The sequence below is a fragment of the Trachypithecus francoisi genome, unplaced genomic scaffold (genome assembly GCF_009764315.1).
Source record: "Trachypithecus francoisi isolate TF-2019V2 unplaced genomic scaffold, Tfra_2.0 Lachesis_group9, whole genome shotgun sequence".
Taxonomy (NCBI): Eukaryota; Metazoa; Chordata; class Mammalia; order Primates; family Cercopithecidae; genus Trachypithecus; species Trachypithecus francoisi.
The window spans coordinates 9,142,314-9,153,531 of NW_022681474.1; positions in this window are offsets into that span (position 1 = coordinate 9,142,314).

Consider the following 11,218-nt stretch of genomic DNA (forward strand, 5'->3'; position numbering starts at 1 on the left):
GGACTCTGAACAGCTCAGGTTTATTCTGAGGGGCAAGGATCAGTTGACGAGGGCCCAGCGTGCAGGGTCCTATTTGCATCAGGGTTCCGCAGCTGAATGAGGAAACTGTACCAGGGGCCCAGTACCACTGTGACAAATACCATTGTGGGGGCCAGAAACTGGAAGATGGAAGTAATTCTAACTTCATCTTCTTGAGTTATCACCTCTTCACAATCCGTCTCTTGGCAAAACTCATGGTTCTTTTTTTTCTTTTTTTTTTTTTGAGATGGAGTCTCAATCTGTCGCCAGGCTAGAGTGCAGTGGCACAATCTCGGCTCACTGCAACCTCCACCTCAAGGGTTCAAGCGATTCTCTTGCCTCAGTCTCCCGAATAGCTGGGACTACAGGCACCTGCCACCACGCCTGGCTAATTTTTGTATTTTTAGTAGAGATGGGGTTTCACTATGTTTGCCAGGATGGTCTACATCTCTTGACCTCATGATCCGCCTACCTCGGTCTCCCAAAGTGCTGGGATTACAGGCATGAGCCACCACGCCCAGCCCAAAACTCACGGTTCTTAAGGTCTCCATTCCACAACATAAGTACCTACTCTATCCTGTCCACCTGCAGGAAAATAACCAATTTGGTACAAAGGGAAGATCAGCCAGGCGTGGTGGCTCACGCCTATAATCCTAGCACTTTGGGAGGCCGAGGAGGGAAGACCAAGTAAGCCCAGGAGTTTGAGACCAGCCTGGGCAACGCAGCAAGACCTTGTCTCTACAGAAAGAACTTAAAAATTAGCCAGGTGTAGTGTGCACATCTGTGGTTCCAGCTACTCAGGAGGCTGAGGGGAGAGGATTGCTTGAGCCTGGAAGGTCAAGGCTGCAGTGAGCCGTGATCACAGCACTGCACTCCAGACTATCTCCAAAAAAAAAGAAAGTGGAAGATCACAGTTCATCCTCCTTTTAGCACGGCAGTCCACTTTGACAGTGACATCAGAAACCTTGGTGAGATTTCTGCATTGTAGCAAAGTTGCATTACCACTGGGAACCCATCTCAGATATGGAGAAGGATAATCCTCCCCCTCCTTTGCATAGACTGTTAAGTATTCTGTTTTGTTTAATTCCCTAAGACATCTTCAAAGGGTCCTCTAGATGTTCAGCCAGGCCACGCCTATGCAAGAGCGATAGACAGGGTGGGATCCCACGTGAAGCTGGAGCCGTGGTAATTACAGGGCAAAAAGGTTGGTCTGATGGGGTACGTGGGGTTTCTGTATTAGACATTTCATATTTCATGTGGACAAGTTTGATCCTTTAAGCTCTGAAAACACCCAGAGGGCAAACTGTCAGCACCATGCACAAGAATTTTGCCCTGAACAAAATGACCTTTGAGTTCTTAACTGGTTTCATATTTTCCAGGTCTCTGCATACATATTCCTCTTTGGTCACTCCCTAACATCTTAAATGCATTTATTTGCTGGTAGGGTTTGGCCTCTCTGGCCAACAGCCACTGATTAACATCTAGTCTGCAAATCATGTAGAAATGTAATCCTTAACAAAATGAAGGAAGTTCCCAGCAAGCCAACACATTGTATTGATTTGCAAACTTCAGCCCAACTTGAGCATCCCTTCTTACTACATTACAGCTGTCTGTCTTCAGCGAAAATTCATGCTTGCCATTCAGACTCTAGGATCAAGCTGGAACTCTTACTGGTCACACCTTCAACAGGTATTACGTTCCATTGTGCAAAGCACAATTCAAAGACTTTTAATGGGGCATCCACTGACAGAAATGGGACTGACTCACTTCTTTCTTTCTTTCTCCTTCCTCCCTCCCTCCCTCTCTCTCTCTCTCTCTCTCTCTCTCTCTCTCTCTCTCTCTTTCTTTCTTTCTTTCTCCTTCCTCCCTCCCTCCCTCCCTCCCTCCCTCCCTCTCTCTCTCTCTCTTTCTTTCTTTCTTTCTTTCTGACAGAGTCTTGCTCTGTCACCCAGGCTGGAGTACAGGGCCAAGATCTCAGTTCACTGCAGCCTCTCTCTCCTGGGTTCCACTGACTCTCCTGCCTTAGCCTCCTGGGTAGCTGGGATTACAGAACACCTGGCTAATTTTTGTATTTTTAGTAGAGACAGGGTTTCACTATGTTGGCCGGGCTGGTCTCAAACTCCTGACCTCGTGATCCGCCCACCTCGACCTCCCAAAGTGCTGGGATTACAGGCGTGAGCCACTGCGCCCGGCCCAAAACAATGGGACTTTTTAAAATGACAAATCAAGGTGACAACTCTGATTTGGGATATTTCTATCTAGATGACAAAATCTATTTATCAGTCCTAAGCCAATACAGCATTTCCCTCAAATTTAAGAATCACGCTGTGGGCTTTTCTTTCTATTTTTTATTGTTAGTGCTGAGAGCAGATACACCAACAGTCTCACAATCTAGGACAGGCCCTTGGGGACAAGCGTTTCTGTGTCCTTGGGTAACTTCAACACATCCCAGAGTTTCAGTTTCCGGGGGCGTGACAGAGAGGACAGCAGTCTACCTTAGAGGACCGTGCTGATGGAAAAAGTGGATGGATAGACGCCTCTTTTTCTCCTCCTCTCCTTTCACCTTTGGCCAGCCAGCTGGCTCCGAGGGCAGACATTCTGCCAGCACACTTCTATCTGGGGTAATGGAAAGCAGAGACACCTAATCCCCAAACTTCATCTTAGACACAACTGTAGTTTAAAACCTCTGCCTTCATCGGAGCTGCTGGTGATCCGTCCATGCGGCTGGCAGTGATGCCGCTGCCTGTCCTTCCCCTTCTTCACAGATGTGCGACGTAACGGAGGAGTGAGCTGCCTTTGGACTCTATAAGGCAACCGTGCAACAGGGTCTGTGCCACGAACAGCCTGGACAGCCAGCCTCAGATGGAACTGACGGTGTGGAGTGCTGGCCAGAGCAGCAGTGAAGTGAATTAAGCTCCAAGTTCCATCCCTTGGTGCCACCCACAATCACATTTTGAGAGCCCGAGTGGCAGCTCCAAGCCCCCTGATCCAACTAAGAGGCACAGCCCTCCTGTCTTCTGTTCGAAGAAAGGGATTGAGTGTCGCCACTTCCTCATCCAGTGAGCCAGAGCCACATTCAGGACTTAATTGTTCTCAGGCACATCTTGTCACCCCGAAGAGATTGTAAACCTCTTAAGGAAAGGGTTGACTTCACACATAGTTGGATTAGTTGCTCACTTACTTGGTATAATTTATTGGGAGCTGAGAGAAAGCTGTTTCCTGCTACTCACCCACCATAGTCTCTGAAGTTTCTGAAGTTTCATTCTTTTTTTTTTTTTTCTAAGACGGAGTCTGGCTCTGTCGCCCAGACTGGAGTGCAGTGGCGCAATCTCGGCTCACTGCAAGCTCCGCCTCCCAGGTTCACGCCATTCTCCTGCCTCAGCCTCCCGAGTAGCTGGGTCTTCAGGCGCCCGCCACCATGCCCAGTTAACTTTTTGTATTTTTAGTAGAGACGGGGTTTCACCGTATTAGCCAGGATGGTCTCAACCTCCTGACCTCATGATCCACCTGCCTCGGCCTCCCAAAGTGCTGGGATTAGAGGCTTGAGCCACCGCGCCCGGCCTGAAGTTTCATTCTTAAAACAGCCTTTCGCGGATCACGAGGTCAGGAGATCGAGACCCTCCTGGCTAACACGGTGAAACCCCGTCTCTACTAAAAAATACAAAAAACTAGCCGGGCGCAGTGGCGGGCGCCTGTAGTCCCAGCTACTCGGAGGCTGAGGCGGGAGAATGGCGGGAACCCGGGAGGCGGAGCTTGCAGCGAGCCGAGATCGCGCCACTGCACTCCAGCCTGGGCGACACAGCGAGACTCCGTCTTAAAAAAAAAAAAAAAAAAAAAAAAAAAAAAACAGCCTTTCATGGGTAGAAATACTGTCATGAAAATGCCTTCATTTATAAGTTTACAATGAAAACAGGTAGAATAACAGAAGTCCCTGTCATTTTACTACACTCCACCATTACAGAAAGGTCCCATGTAGCAAGAAGCCATACAGAAAGAGGGCGTGCCTCCCTGCCCTGCTGAGAGATCTTGCATGAAGCCCTGTCACTGACACTTCTCAGGACATTCATCACACAATGACAAAAATCACACTCTCACCTCACCTTGGGGTCCAAGGAACCAGAGTCATCCTGACTTTGAGATTAGAAGACACGTATAAAACTGCCCTGGGCTTAGGTAAAAGAATTTCTTCAGTTTCTTATGTCTTTAACAAATACTTTGGTATCAGCTACATGCACAATCACTGAGGCCAAGTTCAGTTGATGAATGCCTTCAGCAAATAAAGCCAAGATTGCGGGCCCCATCTCCAGTTGGGGCTCACTAGCGAACTCTGCAGAGGAGAAAAACTCCCCAACTTCACCTGTCTCATCTGACCCCAAGAGCCCTTCCCCTGCTGTAACCTCTAAGCTGCATCTTTCTGCAGAGCGAAGGACAGCCAGCTCCTCTTTTTGACAAAAGATGGTTAGGGGATGTGATGACAGAAGCAAGAGGTCGGAGTGATGGCAGGAAAGGGCCATGCACCGAGGAATGCAGGCTGACTCCCAGGTGAGCGAAGGCAAAGAAGCAGACTCTCCCCCTGGAGCCTCCTGCGGGAAGCAGCCCTGCCAACACCACGACTATAGCCTAGTGACACTGATTGCGAGCTTCTGACCTCCAGAGCTGCAAGAGAATACGTGGGTGCTGTTGGAGGCAACCAAGTTCAAATAACCATTCGTGAATGACAACTGTTATTTACATGTTAACGTGTTATTTAAATGTTATTTACAAATAATATTTGTTTTTTGTTTTTTGTTTTTTTTTTGAGACGGAGTCTTGCTCTGTCGCCCAGGCTGGAGTGCAGTGGCCAGATCTCAGCTCACTGCAAGCTCCGCCTCCCAGGTTCACGCCATTCTCCTGCCTCAGCCTCCTGAGTAGCTGGGACTGCAGGCGCCGCCACCTCGCCCGGCTAGTTTTTTGTATTTTTAGTAGAGACGGGGTTTCACCGTGTTAGCCAGAGATGGTCTCGATCTCCTGACCTCGTGATCCGCCCGTCTCGGCCTCCCAAAGTGCTGGGATTATAGGCTTGAGCCACCGCGCCCGGCCACAAATAATATTTGTTATTTGGTAATAACAAATAACATTTGTTACAGCAGCTACAGGCAACTAACGCAGATGCTGACTGAACGAAGGCCGGGGACTGGACGTTGCAGAAGAGCGTCCCTAGAAGCTGAAGATCTCAGTGTTCTGTGGGTCTGTCCTCAGGCCTCTGAGGATCTTCAGACACATCCTGTCTGCCTCGCAGTTTCCCAGGACCTGCTATCTAACAAGAATCAGGGGAGACTGGAAGCCACTGTTTCTGATGGGTGATTTCAGTTTCTCCTCCGAAAAAGGGATCTACTTATGTTCAAAGCAGCATAACACTGGCCTTCATGTATTCAACCAAACCTATTGAGTGGGTCTTGCCTGCCGGCCACTGTGATCCTAGCAGGATTCTGGGAGGAGCAAAAGGGACCTGATGCCCCTCCTTATGTTGAACTCCTGTTGGAGGCAAATTACTTACCCTTTCCCATGATTTTCCTACCCATAAAATAAGGGCAGTGATGGTCCCACATTCCAGAGCTTTTCTGAGTCAAGGGAGAAAATCTTTCCAAAGAGTTCAACACGGAGCATGTGCTCAATGGAAATACCCACTGTCATTTGCCAAGGGTTTGATGTGTTACAAGCTTGGTTTGTTAGCCTCTGTGCACTGTGTGAGGCCAGCCTCCCAGCCCATTTTCTCAGGTGGATTACTCTCATCGTCTAGGCTGAGTGAGTCCCAGCAGTTGCACTGAACAAATCCATTCCCTTGTCTTTCTAGGATGGCCCCATAGGTCTGTGCAGTCGTCCGGAGTTCAGAGGTCTGGTTTTCAGAAGAGTGACTCCAATCTGGGAAATTGAGAATTTGCCACCGGAGGCCCACCTTGTGTCAAGGCACTTCAGGTCACTCTGGCACAAAGGAGCCCGAAGATGTTCAAAGTGAAGAACAGGGTGGTTTCCCACACTTGGGTATCAAATTTATCAAAGACAGGCCAGCTCGTGTGCCTGGCATGGGAACGGTCTTCCTGGAGTGGAGGAGAGTCACAGAGCTCGTGACTCGGGATCATCAGGTTGGCGATGGAGGGAAAGTCAGGCAGTGTCTGCTCAGAGTTGGCTGTGCCCGTGGGTAGAGGCTGTCCTGGAAGCTGCGGGAGGTTGTGGGGCAGTGTGGGCCACTTGTTGTGCCTGCTCAAGCAGTCCCTGTGCTATCCTTGGCATGGCTGTAGCCTAGTAGACCCAATAAAGAGGAACAGAGACTCCCCAACAGTAAGAAGAGGAGGGTGGCCACAGTTTACAAGGTGGCTTTTACTTAACGACCCCTTCCAGTTCATGAGATGAACTTTTAATGACCCTCAAAAAAACAAATGCTATACGCAAGCTTCCCCCAGCCCCACCCCTAGAGACCATCAGGTTCAAGACAGCATTCGGGACAAACCCTTCCTAAGACTGCACTGCACGTGGTCAATTCAACAGCAAGGAGGAAAATTCTGCAGCTTCTGCTTCTTTTATTTATTTATTTATTCATTCATTCATTCATTCATTCATTTAGAGACAGACTCTCGCTCTGTCGCTCAGGCTGGAGTGCAGTGGCGCGATTTCAGCTCACTGCAACCTCCACCTCCTGAGTTCAAGCGATTCTTGTGCCTCAGCCTCCCGAGTAGCTGGGACTACAGGCGTGCACCACCACGCCCGGCTAATTTTCATATGTTTAGCCAGGTTGGTCTTGAACTCCTGACCTCAAGTGATCCTCCTGCCTTGGCCTCCCAAAGTGCTGGGATTACAGGTGAGAGCCACCACACCTGGCTCTTCTGCTTCTTCTAAAAAACAGTTTGGTACTTTACAAGTTTGGTCAATAAATTATTAACTAATTTTATAATTTTTTTAAAAAAGGAAAGAAAACAAAACTTTAATTTTCTGGAAGTTTCTTATGCCCACAGGCAGCCCACCCCCAACCCCCTCAAAACAAAAACAAAACCGGATTGGCTGGTTTCCTTGCAGAGCACGCAGTAGTCTGGGCATTGTGCAACCCGCGTCTCTGAAGCAGGGTCCTCTTTAGACCTGTTCTCTGAATGAGGACCTGGTCCTGGGAGCCTCAATTCCCCACACAACATCCCTTAGTTACACAATGCAAGGCCCAAGCACAAAGCCTCCTCCAGGTGTTTACACATCTTTCAGGCTCTTGCTGGGGACCCAGCCCTGCCACTACAGTCAGGGATGAGATGAGTGGCTTTATACAGCATGGCTTTTGTTTAGCTTGAGACCTGTGGGGGTAGGGAAGGGCAAGGGGAGAGGGCCCACTCTCTAAATCCCTGCTCCAATGTGCAGCCTGCTGAACTGCACACAGACATGACAGGGGATTGTAAAAATGCACCACAGACAATGTAGCTAATGGACCAGCATCCCCTGCACCAGAGCTCAAGGGCGTGTCAGGAAGTGACTCGGGGGCACCAGGATCCAAACAGAGCATCCTAAAAGGAACCACTTTTCTGAGCACTGATCCACTTCCTCCGTTGATCCCCTTCTCCAAAGAGAAAGAGAGACAGGCGGGACAAGAAAAAAAAAAAAGACTGGACTCTGGCTATAGCCCTAGAATAGCCTGTAAGCAATTCAGGCAGAATTTCTTTACACAATGGATGAGAGAAATATGAACCAGGCTGCCAAAATCAGCAGGACAAGCAAGCCCTGTGTATTCAGTTCGAGAGGGGCCTGGACACATTTCAGAAAGAACAGACTCCTAAGACTGAGGCACTGACTCGTATCCCGGGTTGACAGTCATGAAATACAAGTTAATTTGCAGTTCACGAGATAGCACTAAGGGCAGATAGAAGTGGAACTCCCCCAACCCATCTGGAATCTTTTTTGTTTATATTTATGTATTTATTTGAGGCTGAGTCTCGCTCTGTCACACAGGCTGGAGTGCAGTGGCAGGATCTCGCTCACTGCAATGTCCACCTCCTGGGTTCAGGTGATTCTACTGCCTCAGCCTCCCGAGTAGCTGGAATTACAGGCATGCACCACGACACCTGGCTAATTTTTGTATTTTTAGTAGAGATAGCGTTTCACCATGTTGGCAAGGCTTGTCTCGAACCCCTGACCTCAGGTGATGCGCCTGTCTCGGCCTCCCAAAGTGTTAGGATTACAGGCATGAGCCACTGAGCCCAGCCCCCACCTGGAATCTTTAATGGGCTATTCTCCCTTCAGGCTTTCCAAATACCCTGGTCAAAATTATGGGCCAGGCATGGTGGCTTATGCCTGTAATCATAGGCACTTTGGGAGGTCAAGATGAGCGGATGACTTGAGGCCAGGAGTTTGAGACTAGCCTGGCCAATACGGTGAAACGCCATCTCTACTAAAGACACAAAAATTAGCCGGGCATGGTGGCGGGCGCCTGTAATCCCAGCTATTCCAGAGACTGAGGCATGAGAATTGCTTGAACCCAGGAGGCAGAGGTTGCAGAGAGCCAAGATTGTGCCACTGCACTCCAGCCTGGGCAACAGAGTGAGACACCATCTCAAAAAAAAAAATTTAAAAAAATATGGCTGAGGGTGCGAAGAATCCTTTCCTCAGAAAAGTTCTCAAAAAAAAAAAAAAAAAAAAAAAAAAACTCAATGAGTCTTAGAGAGTATCTCACTAATTACAGAGTTACAAAGCTCCCAGAGAAATCAAACAGAGAGCCTCACATCATCCTGTTAACTGTCAGCACAGCCAAGAACGAAGCCCTAGTTTCCAGACTCCTAGGACAATAGTCAAACTCCTAGGACAATAGTCAAAACACGCTCAAATGATCAATAAGTGTCTCAGAATTCCAGGGTTTTCCCCTCCCTGTTCTCTTTGCAAAGCGTATGGACAAGACAGAGCTGATGATGTCAAATCTGCTTGAGCTGGAGGGTACAAAGAAAAATGAAGATGTTTTCCAGAAGTTTGCTTCAGTTTGAAGGGCAAAAGGTGTTGGCGTGTTGCTCTGCTGATTTAGATAATGGCTAGCATTTTGTTCTATGGATAAGATTCTATGCCATTGTCCAAATGTTTTCTTTTGGTCTTTTAATCTCTCCTTAGCTTGGAAGTTGCAGAGGGCTCACCAATGTCCTCTGTCCATGCAGTATCACAAAAATGGCTCTAGGGGTAGATTTGGGGTTGAGGATGTGGACAGGGGAATGGAACAAGAGAAAATGGAGTAATAATACCTCTACATCTTCAAAATGTAAATAGGACAATTTACCATGAGGAGGAAAACATCCAAGGCAGGCAATGGATTGCGCTGGAGTTTGTGGGTTTGAATTTGGGAACAGGTGTTTCACTAAACTCGAGTCATGTATGCAATATCTGGAAAGAATCTGCACCCTTCACACACTTTGAAACTTGTGAAATACCAAAATGAAGTCTTGTGATGAGGAGTACGCTTTAAAAACAACTTTAAGACCTTAGAAAGCTTTAGAAAGCGAGGGCCGGGTGAGGTGGCTCATGCCTGTAATCCCAGCACTTTGGGAGGCCAAGATGGGTGGATCCCCTGAGGTCAGGAGTTCAAGACCAGCCTGGCCAACATGGAGAAACCCCATCTCTACTAAAAATACAAAAATTAGCTGGGCGCAGTGGCGCGTGCCTGTAACCCCAGCTACTCAGGAGGCTGAGGCAGGAGAATCACTTGAACCCGGGAGGCGGAGGTTGCAGTGAGCCGAGATCTCACCATTGCACTCTAGCCTGGGCGACAAAGCGAGACTCCGTCTCAAAAAATAAAGAAAAAGAGGTTTAGAAAGCAGACGCTGATCTCAGAAGGTGAGCTCTGGGTAACCCTAGTTCCATCACAACCTGTCTGCTTAGGGACTAACCCAGAGGCCCAGTGAGAAGCACACCGCAGTTCACGCAGTTCATTTTAAAGAAGAACAACAATGTAAATGTCACAAAGTAAGAATGACATCACTGGAATCTTGATTTCTCTGTTTCCTGATCTGCCTTTTAAAAAATTAAAAAAAAAAAAAGGTCAACTTAGACACTTGGGTATTTGTTGAATAAATGAAAAAAGTGCTTAATCCAGAGGCACTATAGAGGCATTTATAAATAGCAAAACTTTTCGATTCCTATGTAATTTTTTTCTATTTTGTTGGATTTTTAAATGTTTTAAAGAACTAACCCAAATCCTCAGATCTTTAAAAAAAAAAAACCCATATATTTCTCAAATATTCTCCCATAGATGTGCTAATACAACAACTTCAAAAGTGAGGTCAAACAAATTGGAAATTAGTTAGGAATACAATTTACTCAAAAAAAATTTAGCAATATTTTAGATCTGCAATCTTGTTCTACTTTTCTAGATTAAACCCTCTTTAGTATTGCTGTTCTACTGTGTCTTATGGTTTTGAAAAAAGAAAAAAGAACCAAACCATTCTGGCCATTAAAATATATGATAATATTCCAAAGAAGAAATTGAATGGGCCGGGCACAGTGGCTCATGCCTGTAATCCCAGCACTTTGGGAGGCTGAGATGGGTGGATCATTTGAGGTCAGGAAGTCGAGACCATCCTGGCCAACATGGTGAAACCCCATGTCTACTAAAAATACAAAAATTAGCTGGGCATGGTGGCAGGCACCTGTAGTCCCAGCTACTCGGGAGGCTGAGGCAGGAGAATCGCTTGAACCTGGGAGGCGGAGGTTGCAGTGAGCCAAGATTGCGCCCCTGCACTCCAGCCTGGGCGACAGAACCAGACTCCGTCTCGAAAAAGAAAACAAAAAAAAGGATCTGAATCACTGTTATTATATATATATATATATATATTTATATTTTACGGCTGTTGCATCATCTGCTAGAAACATCTTAGAAGGTTCAATCCATGCCCACAACGATGAAATGACATTTCTTTGAAGAAGGAATGGGATGAAATGTACCTAAAACAAACCGTAGCTGAGATACTGAGTTTGGGATTTTTCCACGTGTCCCCTGCCCCTTGTCTAGCCCTAAGAATGTCAAGAATTTGAACTCCCTGTTCTTAAGGTGAAAGGGCATTAACTCAAATCTGTTCATGAAGCAAAGTGGTGGCAAACCTGAAGACACTGGAACTATGTGACAAAACCTCCCAAGTTTACCACGGCCAGCAGTGATTCTTTCCTTCGGTGTTTCAAAAGTAATTGGAAACAACATTCGAGTTGTAGGTCA